A 19,906-nucleotide genomic window follows, 5' to 3' on the forward strand; every position below is an offset into this window, starting at 1 on the left:
CCCTAAGGATTAAGAATGGAATGTCATTCAAGGAATCATGTGTCGTGTGCATGTAGAAACAGACATCCCAAAACTTTTGCCAAATCTTTTGCCACTCACCGCAACTCTCTGGTCATGGCTAACATAGTTTTTCACTTAAAATTCCACTGTTAAATGTTTAAAAATACATTGAGATTATTCAAACTAATGGTTTTAACAAAAGCATACAGCATCTATATATACAACCTTTGATCTCACAGTAGCCCTGTCTTTAAATGCTTACAAGATGTCATTAAAAAAGGCTATGAAGTGCAATACTCAGAAAGAACTACAGTTAAACTATGTTAAGAGAAGAAAATAACACAGAGTTCAGAACTAAAGTTATTATTTATAACTATTATTATATTGTGCTGACAGAAATTTATCGTGGTGTCCCCCTCAGCACTTGATGCCCTACGTGTAGCTCGTTATGCGCGTGGTGGGAGCGGCGGCACTGTATACAAGTAGTGCTGTAGTATTTCAATATATGGTTACAATTTTTCCAACAAACAGCTGTGACATTTTAAGATGAAAAAGCTCAATAGAAATCAGGATCACACCTCAAAGAACCTAAAACAACCTCCTGAAATCTACACCGACAATTAGGCCTTTATCGCATCACGCCTTGCGACTCTTGTATCGGAATACGTCTCATATCAGGACACCCAACCCTTTAGTCTGATGGCTAAATCTGTGGTTTTGGATGTCCATGTGATAAAGAGACAACAGCTACAATCTGGCCCTCGATTTGTTTACTGAGGTCTGCACTGAGCAGCCAGGTGGCGTGATCTAGTAATCACCCTGCGTGACCTGACCACACTGCACCAGACCATGAAAACTGCTGCAACACACAAACACATGAAGTCAAGTCATGCGGACAGAGAGAGAGAGAGAGAGAGAGAGAGAGAGAGAGAGAGAGAGAGAGAGAGAGAGAGAGCAAGAGAGAGAGAGAGAGAGCAAGAGAGAGAGAGAGAGCAAGAGAGAGAGAGAGAGCAAGAGAGCAAGAGAGAGAGAGAGAGAGAGAGAGAGAGAGAGAGAGAGAGAGAGAGAGAGAGAGAGAGAGAGAGATGCATGCATGGTAAGGACTATACATAACAGCCAGGCTTATTGATTGGCCTTTAATGACTACAGAACATCATGAACTACTGTTTAACACAACCTAAAGGGTCAAAGGAAATCAATGACATTAGTCATTATATATAATAAGTTGGATTTACTATAAATGGTGTATTACTATAAAATATATATTGACGTCACAGGAATAAATTACATTTTAAAAATATTTCACAATAGTACTTTTTGCTGTATTTTGCCTGTATTTTTGATCAAATTAATGCAGCCATGGTGAGCATACGACTTCTTTCATTTATAAATGGCTACCAATTTAAAGGGTTAGTTTACCCAAAAATTTAATTTATGTCATTAATGACTCACCCTAATGTCGTTCCACACCCGTAAGACCTCCGTTCATCTTTAGAACACAGTTTAAGATATTTTATATTTAGTCTGAGAGCGTATCTAAGTGTATGCACACTATACTGTGGTCAGAAAGCTAATAAAAACATCATCAAAGTAGTCCATATGTGACATCAGTTATTAGTTAGAATCTCTTGAAGCATCGAAAATACATTTTGGTCCAAAAATAACAAAAACTACGACTTTATTCAACATTGTCTTCACTTCCATTTCTAGACATGGACAGTATAGTGTGCATACACTTCCATACACTCTCGGACTAAACATAAAATATCTTAAACTGTGTTCCGAAGATGAATGGAGGTCTTACGGGTGTGGAACGAGCGAGTCATTAATGACATCATTAAGGTCATTAATGACATCATTAATGACATCATAAAAGACAGCATTAAGGTAACAAAAAAAAGTTGCCAGTATTGTCCTGCATTTTAAAATGAAGAGAAAATAAGAGAATATAATAAAGGGAAGAGAACAAGCGAGGGGAAGTTAGATGTATAATATCAAGTTCACATTTCTGCTGTCTCATGCTGTTACGGGTGTCATGGTGTGTGTGTGAGGGGGAGGGGGATAGTATTGGTTGCAATACTTAGACATGAGCACCACTGCAACACACACACACACACACACACACACGTGACAGGCCATTTCCACAACTCATGATTCAGGAACACCAATTGTTGGCATGAAACAGAAGTTTCCTTTTCTTCCCTATACTGTGATATCCAGGTGTAATGGCTTCTCGAATAAGAACAAATATATGGCGGGACTTGATTTTGTCCATGAGGAATTGATTGGATCATTGAATTGTGTGGTTTGCTATTGCTATGATCTCATGAGTGACAGGTTGTCCCACCTTCACGTTATTATTTAAAAATGGTAACATATCACTATTCAAACCACTACATGTATTATCTATATTTATATTCAGAGCATAATTAATGTTATGTAACATTAAAGTTGAAACAGAGTGAGCAGGGAAACAGAGTGATCCACCCTTCAGACATATGGAGTGAGTCAGGTTTAGAGAGAGGTGGGGTAGGGTTTGAGATCATAATGCAGTGAAGCCTCACTGTTGCCTCATCAGGATTCTGGCATACCGCATTGTCAGCATGCCCTCTCTCTCTCTCTCTGTCTCTCAGCACTTCTTCAATTCCTCTACAGCGCTTTGTGGGGTGGCTCCTGCTGTAACTCTGCTGTGTGTTAGAGATGAGCTGAGTGGCGGTCAGTGTCTACTGTAGGCATCCCACTTCCCCAAGGGCTTTTAAGAGCAGCTGAAGAACACAGGAAGTGCTGGCTGCCCTCATGCCAGTCCTCATTAGGAATGCATCCAAAAAGGATTTCTTTTGTGCCTCTCTATCCGTCAGTTAACTACAAAATCAATCAGAAGTACTCTGTTACAGTCTTTGCTAATTTGTTTACTAAAATGTACTAAAAGTCTAATTTAATTTATTTTGCTCCCATCTGAAACCTACGTTTTTCTTTGTGTGTGTGTGTGTAGTTTGTAATGATTGGATATATCCTTTGCTGTCCATGTTATGCTACAATTCTGAAAAAAATGCACCTGAAAGCATTCCCTTAACTTATGAGAAATAATCAGTAGTTATTTAATTCAATTGGTTGTCTCAAAAGATGACTTGAATTTGCCAGGCGTGACATTATGGTTTCCTTAAAGACTGTATGAAAGTAAATACATTAGTAAACACAGTGCGGAGGTCTAAGTCAGAATGGTGGCTCAGTATTGGCCACTGATTGGCCAGCTCCTGCATCAGCAACACACGCATAAGTCATTGTGCTCACATTAACAGCGCCGGCCAATAGTGAGTTGGCGTTCTGACGTAGAACCCGGAAGTGCCGCATAGAGCTGACAAGAAAGAGAAGAAATTGCTGAATAAAGTCATTATTCTTGTTGTTATTTTTTTGCATACAAAACGTATTCTCATCGCTTCATACCATTAAGATTTAACCACTGTAGTCCACCTTTCTGGGTCTTGAAAGTGGGGCCTATCGGGGGTCAGAAAGCTCTTGTATTATTTGTGTTCTGAGAAGGCTATAGTTCCCTACCGGCCGTTTGCTGTAGTCCTTAGAAAATTATTTCTTTAAAGGTGCCCTAGAATGATTTGAAACAATATTTTAAATTGTTCTCTGATATCTAAATAGAGGGCATGTGGCTTATTTAATGTCAAAAATTGTCCAGATGCAGTTTTAAAGGTCCATTTAAAACCCTAGAAATTGTCCCTAGGATGTAATGCTCTATTTTTGCCTTATTTGGAAGGGTCATGAATATTAACGCAGAGTTCTGCTCTGATTGGCTGTTTCACTGCACTGCTGCTCAATGACAGCAAACACATCTATACCATCCGTCATGGCAATGATTTGACAATGATAGCTTCTTAACTTTAAATCACTTTTCAGTTCTCAAAAATGTATATTTATTCAACAAATTGACTAGTAGCCTTGTCAAATGACTATAGTTTCAACTTAGATGGTGAAGAAGGTGACATTAGCTACAATGATCGAGTGAGCGATCTGTAAGCAACTAAACACTAGTTAACGTAGTTAGTTTCTGAGTTGTGTGTTAATGATGAAATATAGGCTAATTTTGATTTCAATCCATCACAAGGGATCGACATACTTATATACTATTGTATTTTATGACAACACTGGCAGGAAATAATATTAATTGTTGTCATTTGATAAACTGTTATGTGTACTTGGAGTTTCCAATACTAGCATTTTGCATTAGATCTAGACACAGGGGATATTATTGTAATGATGTCTTACTAAGAAACTTTTAATTTAATCAGAAATGGGTTCGACAGTTAAGTGGATAAAATCACTACTGTTTGCAGGAATATGGGTGGAATCGGCCCTTTCTTCAGTTTTAGATGCTGAGCGAATCCTGCTATATTGCCCCAGGTTAGAAAAACTCTCTGTGGTGAAAAAGGCCGAGCAAACAAAGAGCTTTGAATTAAATTGTGTCGGTATCCGATTGTAAATAAACATCAACCATGACTGTTGACATTGTTTATCTGTGGGAAGGGTATGAAAAGTCCTCACGTCCCCTGCACAGCCTGGAACATGACATTTTCTGTCCATGATCTGCCGTTTTCGCTATCCCCGCGTGACGCTTGTTTATCTGACTGAACTCTTGACGGCTGCGCACTGTGCAGTTCTGCCTGAAAATGAACATGGGCTGACATGCAAATGTTAGAGGCATACATATTAAGGATCCCATCAATTGCATAACAGGTGGCGTTATGTTGAAAATAGCCTGTTTTTTCGAGATGTACAAGATTTACATAAGAAGGAGGAGGCAATGGTGTTTGAGACCTACTGTATGTGATGGCCATGTACTGAACTCTTGTTATTTTACTATGGCAAAGTTAATTACATTTTTCATTTTAGGGCACATTTAAAAGCAAATATCTCCGTTTGCTTTAAACTTTGAACATTGTAACTTTGCAGATGTTGTTTATGCTCAAACAGCAACATTACGCACTAGCTAAAGTTAGAAAAGTGAAATCACCACCCCTTTAATGTGATGTGTCTAATTCTGAGGAATTAGATGCAGAGAGTTAAGGTGGTATTATTAATAATCCGCCTCCTCTGCTGTCCTGTCTATATTTTGTAAGCCTTTTATTCCTTCTATATATTTATATTCAGCTCATATAGTCTTTGAAATTATTAGCACGTGTTTGTTAGACTGTATGAGCAAAAATATGCGAGGATGCCCCAGTTGAAGAGCAGCTTGATAGATATCTCTACCCTGGTGCTGCATCCTCTTTGAAGGCTCACACTTTGCCAAGGAAGCAAGCGCATTCAGCTCTCAAGGAAACTGAACGCACTATGATGAGCTGTGATGAGGGAGCTTCCATTTCGCTTGAATTTTTTTCTTGTGGGATGCAACGCCAGTGTTTGCACTCCTCGGTTCGGTCCTGTGTGTGCTGAAGCAGCATGGCAGCCTTGATCATGGGGTTACAGATGGGCAGAGTAGAGATGTTATCAAATAATCAGCCTCCTCTGCTTACCACCTTGTGGCTCATTGCAAGGCATAAACAGAGGCAAGACAGGCCTGAGGTCCTGCACACCATGAAAGCCGTTCAATTTCCGCTCAGCAGTGCTGCTGGAAGGTGATATCCCCTCTAAAGTTTGGACACAGGAGTTGCAGCGACTCCAGTTCTGCCCATTGAGTAGTCCGAAAGAAAAAGATGTGAGAGCCACAGATCTAGCCACCCATGCCACATAAAGTACATGGCAGGTGCATCCGCCATTATATGGATGCTATAGTTGCCATGGAGGGGCATCTGTGAAAATGAAAAAAAAAACGGTTTCCTCTATGCGCAGATCTTATACTCTGACCTATGTGGTCTGCCAATGAAGCAGTCGTGGAAAAGATATATCGCTCTCTGGGGGTTTGTGAGGGTTGATGCAGGGTGAATAGAGTTATGTAGGGCAGTATAGATTCCCTCTACTTCGTTTACCTCCCTCCCCAACTACTGTTAAAGTAGGAATGTACGTTCCCCTTCAGATGCATGCTTTACTATTTCGTAGAGGAAGTTTAATTATAGGGCATCCCTCATTATTTGATGCTTACTATGGTTTAGTGCTAGTCTTAGATGGAGTGCCTTTGATTTAAGGAAGGTTATAGGTTGCCTCTCCCAGTTACATTTGGGTCTTTAAGTAGGACCAGGGATTTAAAGCAGATTTTTAAAGGGGTACTTCAGCGCTGGGAAGATGAATCTGCATTTAAAATGGGTCATTAATGTAGTAGAAATGTAAAATTATTTTTGAATTTGGTGCTTTCTAGACTGAGAAAAGACAGAAAATGTATTTTTGTCTCATGGGGATGAAAGACTACAATTCCCAGAATGCTTTGCTGCCCTGTGAGGCCATTCCCAAAGCCACCGCTACTGGATTACAGTGACTGAGTTCAGAAAGTACAATTAAATACTGAACGCGTGTTCAATATAACGATCGAGTTGCCGCGTGAGTCTCACAGCAGACTCAGATTAGGAGTCAGATTACATTTAACGTCATAAATGAGTTGATGAGCTCTCGTGATGAGAGCTGAGGTAATCGCGACCACATTCGCGGCATACATTCACAACGCGTTTTCAGTTCGTGCCTTTGGAAGCTTAACTTTCATAGAAATTAATTTGAGAAGTTAAAACACTTACATTGCTTAGCATCCGTTTAAATTAATGCCTGTAGCTGAGCTGTGCTGCAAGTGTGATCTCCATTCCCCATGCACGAGTTGAAAACATGCGGAAATGGCTCCCTCTGCTGGCTGTAGTCTTTAGCCCTTGGGCAAACATTCCTCTCGTGACGCAAATATCGTCAATTTGCGTCACGAGAGGAATTTTTTCAGAAATAAAATGCATAAATCTCTCGTCTGAGGGGGATATAAGAGGGGGGAGCACGGTCATTTGAATATACTCCATGGTTTCTACTGATACAAAGCCAGATGTTAATCGCTGAAGTAACCCTTTAAGGATAAATGCAATACATGGCTGGCAATAACAAAGGGTTATTCCATGTCAAATCAACCAAATTTCAGAATTTTCCCGGCTCAAATTGTTTGATTTTGTTTATATTTTTTCAGAAGAAATACAAACATGAGTAGTGATGAAAACCAAAATATTAAATGTCATGAATGTATATTGACTGAGAAATCTACTATTTTGTCGAGGTGGTGAAAATTACAATTTTCACATGAAATTTGATGCCAAATTACAGGGGGTTAAAATGACTTTATAAAGATGGAAGCACAATATTTTATTTTTACACAGAGATTGGTAGATCTATTAGACAATCTGTTGACTTTTCCAAAAATGGGAAAAAAACATACACACACACAAAAAAAAAAAATTTACTTGATAATAATAATAATTTGTTACATTTATATAGCACTTTTCTAGGCACTCAAAGCGCTTTACATAGAAGGGGGAATCTCCTCAACCACCACCAATGTGCAGCACCCACCCGGATGATGCAACGGCAGCCATATTGCGCCAGAACGCTCACCACACACCAGTTTATGGTGGAGAGGAGACAGAGTTATTAAGCCAATCAGAATAGGGGGAAGATTAGGATTAAATTAGACCCCTTGCCTAAAAACCACTTGCCTAAAATTAGTTTCAGTCATATTAATATTATATTTTATTCTACTCACTGTAGTACTGTTATGTGTGACCCTGGACCACACAGGTATATTTGTAGCCAAAAGTACATTTTATAGGCCAAAATTATCGTTAAAGTTATTAGGATATTAAGTAAAGATCATGTTCCATGCAATATTTTCTAAATATCTTACCTTAAATATACATAAAAAAAATTATTAGTAAGTAGTAATATGCATTGCTAAGGACTTCATTTGGACAATTTTTATATTTTAATCTAAATTATTATTATTTATTATTACTATTTATTATTATTATTGACCTTTTCCACAGACCCCCTGTCACTCCCTTGCTAACTCCTGGCTTAGGAAGTAGTGCTACTAAATGAGTAACATGGGATTCCCATGGGGTAGATATGATTCTGATTCTGGCTTAGTCTGTAGAATCAGTTTATGCTATGCCCACAACGTTTGGATGTTCATAGCCTAGTGAGGCAGGCATTCCCTCAGCATGGTGTAGTGGATACTGGCTCTCCATAGTATCACAGATGCGACGTCAAAGTTGCACTTCGAAAGAAGACATCTTAGGTTGAAAAGGGGATGAACCCCGTCTGCCAATGATTGTTGGCTTTTGTTTACTTGTGCCTCAGACGCAGGTCACACTGATGCTGTTCCTCATAGCATCAATAACAGATGCGCCATCTCATTCTCCTTCTCAGAGAACACAGTTGCAACTGGAGATGATTTTTGAGATGACAGACAACAGCAGATTTTAGGGTTTTTTAGGGGCAATAAGCATATAATAACAATGTATCTCTTTACAGTGGACTACGATGCTCTATATTTACTGATATAGAGTACAGATCATATAGAATGTGTTATAAGGTTTCATGAGGATTTTGATCTGTTATCAATTGTAAAATTGTGAAGAAAACGTGGTATTTATCCATAACTTAGAAGTTTATATACATTCCTTAGATCCAGCTATATTTAGATGCAGTTCAATTCAATAATGCATTCAGTAACACTTTTAAAAGAATAGTTCATACAAAAATGAGAATTCTGTAATGTTTCATGCCTGATGTATCAAACCTGTAGAACATAAAATAATACATTTTAAGGAAACAATTGTCTTTTATTGTATTAACAACAAAAAAGAGAAACATTTCTTCTTCAGCCTTTTAAAGAGTTATATAGTCACAGGTTTGTAACAACATGAGTGAGAAAATAATGACAGAATTCTCATCGTTGGATGTTCTATTCCTTTAACTCATCAACATACAGAGCAGCACAAAGCTGAGCTGGAAGTTTACTGTCCAATTTCTCATATAATGCAGAATAGTCCACCAAGAATATCAAGAATCATCTTACTCTAGTGAAAATACAGCATAACTGAATATATGAGGCAGCTGGCAGCTCTATAAATGCAGTGAGCTATTCACAGTTTGAACTGAAGCCAAAACTCAGCAAAAGTAGACGGTGATCACCTACAGAGTGCTAAAACGTGAGTGCGCACATCAGTGTACAAATAAAGATGGAATGAATCTCTCCTAACATTATCAGACATGACATTTGTTAAGGAATAGTATGCCCCACAGACAAGGATGAGCTTTAACATCAAAGAACAAAGGTTTGGCAAAAATATCTGTCATTAAACATACACAAAGACTAGTCTATTGTATGACACTAGCATGGGTAAAAAGACGTGATGCAGTTGCACACTCACCGGTGTCTTGTGCTGTGTTGCTGCCTGATAACTCCAGCTTGGCTTTCACTGTGAAAACACAGATGGGCTGAGCAGAATCCTATCTGAAAGGTGTAAGATAGAGAAAGGAAGAGTCAGAGAGGGAAGAGAGAAAGGGAGGAGTGCGCTCAGGATGTTGCCAATGCTTGCAGTAATGTATTCCTCCTCAAGCTCAGCGAATCTGCTACCCGGCTATGCAGATCATGAACTCTGAATGTGTGTGTGTGTGTGTGTGTGTGTGTGTGTGTGTGTGTGTGTGTGTGTGTGTGTGTGTGTGTGTATAAAGAGGGTGAAACACGAAAGCATAATAATTGCTGCTCATGTGCATTTTAAATGCTGAGTTAAGAAAACAATAGCCATTCAGGTCAGCCTTGTATACTTTGACAATGTCAATTTACCCATCAGGCAAACAAAACCAGACAGTTTTTCACATATGCAAACCAACAATACAGTATAACAAATATGGAATGCAAACAAAATATACATGGATTAAATTAACAAATACAGGTTTCATCTTGCTTGACTGTTTTCACTGCTGATTATCTGTGTTCAACACACCAAATGTCTGTCAGATTTTCACAGATATTTGTTTCTACATTTACATCACAAAGCTGTCATGATTTTCAATAACCATTTTAACCCTTTAATGCATGAATGTTTCAGCCAATCATTATTACATATTCGGGTCTTTAGTGACTCGGATCTACATCTAACGCACATGGATCACTTCCTGTCGCGCTAATAGAAAACTCTATTGCTGACTTTACTAGATCCACCAAGTGACACTAATATTTGATTGCGTTTAGAACTTGCTCTGCAGTAAATCTCTGAGCCATTTCAAGTTTTGCTGATGATATGTGCAATTCACTAAAGTTGAATTGCACTTATTCAGTCATCAAAGATGAAATTATTGTATGCAGAAAAAATATATACTTACACTCGTAAGTTGTTAGCGACGACATTACAATTATGGGAAAACACTTAATCTTATAATATTTTCTTGTTATATTGTTTATAATGAATTGATTGATTGAATACTAAGGAGGTTGATTACTAACTTTTTCACACAAAAAAAAGAAAGTGGATGAGGGTAGTGAACGAAGTCCTGGGTCACTAATAGGGCTGCACGATTTGGTGAAAATATATAATTGCGATTATTCTGGGTAAAATTGCGATTGCGATTTAAAATGCGATTATTGTTATTATTTTTTACAAATGAATATTGTGTGTATATAACATTTTGTGTTTATATATTAATGTGACTAATAATAATTATTATGAATATTATTACTGCTAAAAATATTTTTAAAAATAAGAAATATTACCATTACAATAACATTTTCATAATTACAATTAATTACATAAAATAAGAGTATGTCAGAACAAATATAACAATATAAAACTAATACTAATTATTATTGTTATTTTTGTAATATTTCACAGAAAACCAAAAAAAAACTGCTGGGTTACCTATTAATATGCAGACAGCCTATGACTAAAATATATATAAGTTGTTTATCTGTGAATTTCTTAAAGTCTGTCTTTAATATGAAATATGAACCTCTTGTGCATCCACTGCAGGGGAAAAAACTCCTGTACATTGAAGAAAAACATGGATTGTCCAATAAATTTAAATTTAATTTTTTAAGTTTATTAAGTTTTAAAATGTATTAAGTATTATTTTCTTATTGATTACCCAAAAGTTTTTAATTCATGCTGAAGTTAGTTTTCAGGAAATCCATGATGTGAAGCTAACGCTGTAAACAGAAGATAGAGAAGCTTTGATTAAACATGACAACAATAAACACGACTGCAGCAAAATATGGTGTATTTGAGTTCTTCAAGCCGTCAGGGGTATTTTCATAATAATAATAAAGTATATTATAATGCAGTGCCGATTTACATAGACTGCAATAAAGAAGAACCATCTTAGGTTACGACTGTAACCCTAGTCCCCTGAGAAAGGGAACAAGGGTTACAGTCATATCCAGAGACGTTCCCTTTCGACGGAATTCGCATTGATGTTTACGTCTGATGCTGCATTCACACCAAATGTGAAAAAAGCATCTGGAGCGAATGATTTACATGTTAAGTCAATGGAAAGGCACGTTGATGCGCGTCTGGAGGTTGATAGACACGTTGCGGATGCGATTTCATTACGCAAATTTGATGCAAATTGAGTGTTGCGAGTTACGCGCAAGTGGTCCTTAATGTGCATTCATGCGTTTAAAGCGAATTTGCGTCTGACACGCCAGTTGATAAATCTGACACCCGAGTTGTTAAATCTGAACTTTGGCATCATTTAGCGCTGCATTAACCAATGAGGAGCCTGCTTACTGCTGTCACGTGGTAAAGTGATGTGATGAGAAACTCAGCATAATTTAAAAATACCGCTATTGTGTCACAGACGCGATAGACGCGAATTTGACGCTCTATTCGCGTTTGGTGTGAATGCATCATAATGACACAGAGGAACGAATACCCACTATGCCACACTGAGAATCATCCCTGCCCTTGTGTGAAGCAGAAATCCAGGTGTGACGCACCCAGCTGCCCCACAGATCTCCTGAAGCAGGATTCCAGAAAGAAGGACCTTAGAGGACGCCATGCCTCTGGTAGAATGAGCCCTCACGGCCACAGGTGAAGGCAAATTGTGCTCCTGATAGGCCAGGCTATAGCCTGGACAATCCAGTAACTGATTGTCTGAGAAGAAGCAGGCAATTCCAAAAAAGGCAAAGCCCTTTCTTGGGTGAGCCAAAGCACACCAGCAACTAGTCTGACTTTCTCTACTGCGAAGACTTCTCCAAATAGATTTTCAATGACAAAGTCTCCCTTCTTCCGCCAACACGTGGTGGAGGATGGAAGGCCTAAAGAACCACTGACCATGCCACACTGGGTGGCACCTTAGGCACGTAGCCAGGTCTAGGATGAAGGATGGCCTTAACCTTAAGAAAGGACATCTTAAGGGTCAGGCTCTTTGCCCCAGCCAACTCGAGTGGTTCGAAGGGAGCCATAGACAGCCCTTCGAGAACCACTGTCAGATCCTCCAGGTACCACAGAGAAAACGTACAAACAAAGGGTGCTTCCTCAGGGGCTCACCACTTACAGGAGCGTGGAAAGACGTAATGGCAGCCAGGTACACCTTAAGTTTGAATGGGATAAGACCAGCAGGGAAGCGATCTTGGTGGAACTCCAGCACTGAAGCCACCGGACAGTTAACTGGGTCCACCTTAAACTCTCATGATAGAGTGCCAAATAGAACACACATCTCACTTTAGGCTGTCCAACCTCTTCATGGAAGGTGCCCTGGAGCTAAGTATGGTCTTGACTACACCTGCCGATAGGCCAGCCTCTAGGTACCGGGCCCCTTCAGGGGCCAGAGCTTCCACAACTCTGGTCGGGGGTGAAATATTGTGCCCCCTGCCTGAGACAGCAGGTCTATCCTCAGAGGGATCTGTCACGGAAGGCCTGCTAACAGAGCTATGATGTCAGAGAACCATATTCAGGCCGGCCAATAGGGGGCTACTAGAAGTAAACTGATCCCTTCTTGACAGACCTCCTCCAAGACTCCCAGAAGTAAAGCGATCAGGGCAAATGCATACAGACGCAGCCTCGGCCACATTTGCAACATGGCATCCAGCCCCAACCACAGTTGAGAGTGGGACGTCTCATGTCAACATTCAATGCACGTTAGAACATCACACACTAACTTCATCTGAAAAAACGTGGTATAATTATAAAGATTAAAGCCTTCAGCTTCATTATTTGACCAATGTTTATTTAAAAAATAAGGTTGCAGTGACAATAATATCTTAATTTATGTCAGGAGTGCATTATAATCGATCCGTTATGAAAGATATTTTGAATGGAATATCAACAAGAATCAAAAGCCAGTATCACATACATGCACTAAACAACATCCGTTTGGGCACTTAGTCAAAACGTGCGCATATTTGGACAAATATAGATTTATCAACACGTTTGCAAAATATTTTGTCATACAGAATAACATTTCTATTAATTTCTCACTGAATTATGCTGATCTGAAGAGCTGTTTCTCTGAAGAGCGATCTATGGATCTGTGTGGTTCACACAGCAGGCAAAACTGGCCCAAATCAGATTTTTTGGGGGGTCAAGTGAGCAGGTCAGACTTCTTCAGAGGTAGTGTGAACACTCAAATCTAGCCCAGATCTGATTTTTTCAAATCAGATTTAGACCACATACATATGTGGTCCTGAATCTGACCCAGATCTGATTTTTTTCCAAAGCGGCCGCAGTCTGAAAAACCAAGGCGAATTTGATGTGACTTTTACATCAATCTATGTCGACATTTGTCACAATTATGTGCCGGCGAGTTAGCCCTAGACACAACAGACACAGACAGTGACTTGACTAGATATGGAGAACAACGATGGAGCGAGTCAATGGAGAGAGAGTGAGGTGTTAGACCTAATTAGTATATGGGGAGATACTTCAATTAAAGCTACGATAGAAGTATCCTACCGTAAACGCTCTGTTTTTGAAAAAATAGCACATGAAATGGAAGAACGGGGACACTGAAAAACGTGGCTTCAGTGCCAAAGAAATGTGACAAAAGGCCAAAAAAAACAATTTGGCTCTTTTTCTTCTTCTCCTCTTCAGCACATGCTCATTAATGTTATGGCTTCCATTAGACAAATATTTTTGCTTACTTCCTCTATAACCTCCCGAACTTTAGTGCAACAGCGTGCTGCGTCTGATGTCATTGATATTGTTCTTTTGCACATGCGGATTAGTTTGAAACCTCAAACAGTTCACACTGGAATCAGATATAGGCCACATTTTAAAAGGTAATGTGAACAAAACATTTTAATTGAGCATTAAGACTTGCAGTGTGAACGGTGCCTAAGAGTCCGTTTACGTCCTGGTCAGCCTGGTCTCATCCTTAATACGTAGGTATTAATACGTTACTTTCAAAGAGACTAAACGTACGTCTTAGTACGTTTGGAGAAGTGCTAAAATGTAAAATATAGACGTATTTGCAACATTTAAACGTAGTATTATTACATTTTTACAGCTATAAAACGTAAAATATTTACGAATCCATCATGAAATCTTTTTTTTTAAGAATACAAAACTTTATTCTGGTAAAAACATTTTTTTTTGTTTTGTTATATCATAAAGATATCTATATAATTTCCCTTTGACCATTTTATTGATTAATCTACGATCCCTTAACACTACCCCAAACCTAAACCTACCAATTTAATACAGAATATAAAGAAAATAAAAGGTAAAACGTTGGAAAATGACGATTTTGGTAACAATATAGCATTAAAAAAAAAATATTTTGAACGGCTAATCCTACACTTACCCCTAAACCTACCCATTAGCATTCATTAAAACAACGTACTGTTATAAATCAAAGCATAACAGACAGACTAGTGTACTCACAATAATTTATTTATTGCAAAAATGTCAAAAGCGGTACCAAAAGTAGTTCAAATGAAGATGTGTTGCAGTCGCAGTCCTCTCTGGTGGTATATAACGTTAATAGTTTTGTATGAGGTACAGAGCAGAATGTTAGCTATTAATCAATGAAAATATTAATCCGGCTTCTCTCCGTGAAGTTGCGCGTTTCCCATTTCAAATACAAATCGACTGAAACACGACATGTCAAAATCATAGGTCAAAATCTGTGACGAAGCAGGCGAGAGCCAATGAGCGTTCGATGCCACTGCCGTAAATCATGTCGTAACGCTTCATGAGGGCGCGTTTTTTAAATTTGAATTTACGAGCGCGAGATTTGATGTTTACCGTCGCGCTACTGAGAGGAGAATGGAGATGAAGATCACCGGGCTCAATTTTAGATTTGTTTCTCGCAAACATATGGATTCTAACGATTTGGATTACAGCAAACGAATAAAGTGTTGCGTTTTGTGAATTGATGTTGTGTTTTGGTGTATCTTGTGATCGCCAGTTGCTGAATAGGAGAAAATGCCTTTTTATGTCTCACAGCAAACAATAAGCTAAATACTACAAAATGGTTGGCAAGAATGTTATTCATCTGACGGTTTTAAAATTCAGTCTTCTTTTAACATTATCTAGTCACCCGAAATGAGTTTGTAGTGATGTCACGAGAGCAAAATGTTATTTTATATTTCTGTTATTATATATTAGGTTGATTAACTTAGTAAAATGCATAAATGTGACTGAAAACATGTATTGATGTGACTATTGGATATAAAATAAACAATATTAATGCCACGATTTATGGGAGCCGGTGGCTGCTTACACGTTAACAGATACGTCGATAAATTACATTTTAGTGCTGTTAATACGTCAATATTGTACATTTTAGTGCTGTTAATACGTCAATATTGTACATTTTAGTGCTGTTAATAAGTCAGTATTGTACGTTTTATTGTGTGTGAAAACGTTAGTAAATGTACGTGAAGTAGAATCACACTTTACGTAAAAATACTCACGTATTTTCATGAGATCACGTTGTCCTGGTTCACGTCACGAACGCAGAGCTTTCTCATTCGCTGTTCAGCTGTCATCATCTTACTTGACAAAACTCCTGCGCCATCTGGCGACACTGTTCTGCACACTTCCTTAATCTCAACTCTGCTGTAAACATTGGCAACTCCTGAAACACGAAGCTAATAAATGCACGAATACAATGGCATATGGTTTGTGTGTTTTGCATGTGATTTGGTGTATTTTCATAAGTATAAAGAATGCATCCAGTTACATGCTAACGAGGTGTAGCAATTAGCTCTATATAAAATGCTAAATAAAACATTTTAACATCATTGAACATCACTGAATCCCACAGTATGTCGTGATCGGAAGTAAATACAAACACCCGCTGGCTGTTTAAAGGGAGTTTGGAGTTAAAGAGTAATATTAATCTTTTATTTTATGTTATGTAGCTTGATGCTAACTGTAGCTCTAATGCACCTGTCACACCAGGAGCTATATTTTATTTCACATAAGGTACCAACAGTATGCTTTTTTGTCTGTTGCCCAAAAGACTTTATAGTAGGTTTTAATGTAAAATGGAATGAATGTGGGATAGATGGCCAATCCAGAATGCCTGAATAGGTTGTTATGCTTGAATATAAATGAAGTAATTACTATAAAAGATTAATGAGGATTAAGTAATTCATGACAGACGTGTGAAACGTTCATTGAGTAAAAACCATAGACTGTGAATTGAGCAGTTGCTAGTAGACTGCAAGTATGTGTTTTACAGGCTAATAACATAATGATTGACATTATTCTTCTCTTAGCCTTTGCTAAACACTCACATGACATAGTCTTAATATGCTTCATAAAATGCATGATTTTAGAGATTTCATCCTCAGATTTGAAATGAAGCATGGCCACACTTGTGGCTTCACATTAGTTGTGGTTATAAGTTGTTATACTAGAAGTCACATAATATTTTTATACGTTTCAAAATATATTTTTATATTTTTTATTTTTGTTTAAATGTTTGAGCCTAGGCCTATATATCTTCATATTTAAAACTGAGTTATTCTGAGTCTTGAATGATAAACTCTTAAGCGTTGGCTTTCTAGATATATGTTACTTATGTGTCTACTCATAAAGACTTGCGAGCACCAGCCCTTTTATTTGGGGGTATGTCAAAATGCCTCATTTGCCAAAATAGGGGGTGGCAGGCAAGGGGTTAATACAGCTTGTGTTGTAATACATCTCATCAAGTACCAATGAGATACAAATGTTAAAGTTTTTTTTTTTCTTAAACCATCTGTTCTGTTTTGTTATACAGTAATTATTCATATTTAACTAGATAAATACTAGCATTTTATTTTTATTAGTAGTAGTAATGAGACTTTGGACTGGTCTGGTTCAAACCTACAACCTTTCAGAGGTTTGAACATTAGAAGAGACATCAAGACATCAAGAGCTGTCATCTTCAGCAAACCACTTTCTTGTCCTTGGAGTAAAAATGCACTGTAAATAACTTTGAATAAGCAATAGAATAAAATATGCTTAAAATGCTGTCATAGACTTTAAAGAAAATGGGTGTTGCTAACATGGAACAGTGAAAAACCTCATCGTCTTACAGGTTCCACTAGGCTAAATTATCACTTTGCTGCCAGGGATACAGAGGTGAAGGAACACTTTCTATAGATAAGCTCAAGTTTCTGTCTAGGCTGTATAAGGTGACGCTGCATCGTAGGTTTGTTCCATCCAACTAAACATTCAACACTTCACTGAAACTCGCACCCATAGCTCACAGAGCATCACTTGAAATAGAGGTGATAGCTGCTGAAGTAGGTGAAGGCAAAGCTCAGCTACAGGCCCTGTCCTTGAAGTATAGAGACAGGAACAGTTCCTATCCTCTGTGTCAATTCAGGTCTAACAGATTGTGGTGATAGACTTGCTTAGAGCAGCTTAAGTCTTCTACGTCACACCACTTACGTCATGAAAAAACAGATCTTGTGAGAAAACCTTTGCCGATATAAAAACAATTGAAGACAATAGACAACGTATCCTTAGGTATAACAAATATACCTAAGGATATGTTCATATTTTGCATGACAACTAAAATCGGACAAAATGTCATTGAGTACAGCAATGGAAAATTACAGCATCTTCAATATAGACGTATTAAGTTACCATGCATAATGCACTTGGCAAAATGTTTTATTCAAAGTTCATAATGATGAATTGAACTTGGCATTAAAAAAGGATACATGGTGCTGAATGGACAGATAATTTCTCTAGACCATGTTTTGAAAAGTGTCATTTTACCAAGGTCAACACCACTGAGCCAAAAAAAGCATCAGCAGGCAATATGTTTTCAAGTGTTCTCTGACAATGGAGATAAAATTTCATTTAGAGGTCAAATATAAATCGGAAACCTATAGTTGTTAACTGTGAAAAAGTTACATTAAATAAAATTATTTAAGATTATTAAAAGCATTGAGAAAACTTAATATTAATAAATGTAATACATAATGTACCTCTTAACTGACATCCATAATTTGTGGTAAAATTGAATGCTCTCTAATGCTCTAATATCACTTTATATTGATACATCAATATTGGAGGTTTTGCATAACATTATGTACCATATAAGAACATTATATTTATTTTAAGTTAGCTAAAGATTACATTTAACAGATTTATTAAATGATTTGTGTTAGGGTTATAATTATTACATGACACCAAAGGTAGCCTAACCACTGTCCCAAATAATAAAAAGTCATAGCAAAAAGATGTAAAGTCATAATCCATCCTAGGTTTTAAAATACCTACTTAAATGACCAGTTTATCAGTCTCCAGAAATAACAGATAACGTAGGCAACAATGCATTTTGTATCACCTTAAGCTGCAACAACAACCTTGAAAACCAATACAAAGAGGCAAAAGGTAAAAAGTATAATGTTCCACTATGCTAGCCTACTTATCATCCGACTGGACAGAACATGGTTAAGGAATGCTACCTTTTCTTGCCATGGGGTTACATCGAGACCTTGTAACAACATTCATATTTCATAAGTATCCGTAACTGCTGACAGAGAGGAATGCGCAACATGTGTACACACATTTATATATAGCATAATGGCAAATATATTTTACGTATATGCTTTTAACAGTATGTTTGATGTCTGGAAATGTGTTCGCGCTGAAAGTTCTTCTAAACACAATTGCGTTCTCGTGCTTGCGTGCTACCTTACCTCTCAATGCCGAGGCATGCGTTCTCGCTATGATGTCGGGGAATTCCTGATACAAAACAACAGAGACATTGAACACATCTAAAGCAAAAACACGCGACACAGATACACGCGAGCAGCTGTCATTAGGCATCAGTGCAGTGGTAGGAAGCAACCCGGTGTTTATGACGCCATTTGTGATCATGTGCGTGAGGTAATCCACTCAACGTTATCGCATTACGTCACCGCGGTGGCAGTGATGGTCAGGTGCAGTGACTGGCAAATTCTTTCTCGCGACGTTGCTTAAGTATTTTCATGACAGGTTAAACCATTTTTCATACTCATTTTCTCGTTCAAGGTATTAAAAATATTTCAGAGGCCCAGGCAGCATTATGCAGAGATGAGACACAAGACAAAAGTAATATTGCAAACATGATTGGAATATCAATTTTGAATATTTTCTGAACATTCTGAAACAAGTAGTCTAGTAAAATAAAAAATATATAAAAATAAAAAGTTATATATAGGCTTTCGTAGACAAACTTTTTTGTTACAAGCTGTTCATACATCAGCTATTCAATGTATGTGATCAATACATGAATATTCGTACATATATAGCCCCTTTAATTCAGGGGCAAAACACAAATGTGTTGCTTGGAGAACGTATTTCTGTTTTAAAATCATTTGGAACTTTTCATTGCAGGAGCAAAAATAAACAAAGCAACAAATATCCTTCCTGTATAAGTTTTACAGATACAGTTTTACAGTACTTTTAAGATTTACCTTGCTATCATTAGGGTTGTTTTTAGGAAACATACTGTAAGTTTAAGTGCAAATGATGATGAGGCAGGATATTTATTCAAGGATAATTAGCTG

General features: G+C 37.8%; 1 protein-coding gene across 2 annotated transcripts in view; it reads right to left on the bottom strand.

Annotated features, from left to right (window-relative positions):
* The window catches only part of kcnab2b (potassium voltage-gated channel subfamily A regulatory beta subunit 2b), a 92,501-nt gene extending 73,236 nt beyond the window's left edge, over positions 1 to 19,265 (bottom strand). The window contains exons 1-2 of one of the 2 annotated variants that reach the window (XM_067446362.1): positions 19,055 to 19,265; positions 9,339 to 9,421 (exon numbers count right to left, since the gene is read on the bottom strand). The gene's annotated coding sequence lies outside the window, so the exon portion shown is untranslated. Of the gene's footprint in view, positions 1 to 9,338; positions 9,549 to 19,054 lie in introns of those variants that run through there. The other variant, XM_067446364.1, reaches the window with a different exon arrangement.
* Between the last annotated feature and the right edge of the window lie 641 nt (positions 19,266 to 19,906).

Source organism: Pseudorasbora parva, chromosome 6 (genome assembly GCF_024679245.1).
Source record: "Pseudorasbora parva isolate DD20220531a chromosome 6, ASM2467924v1, whole genome shotgun sequence".
Lineage (NCBI taxonomy): Eukaryota > Metazoa > Chordata > Actinopteri > Cypriniformes > Gobionidae > Pseudorasbora > Pseudorasbora parva.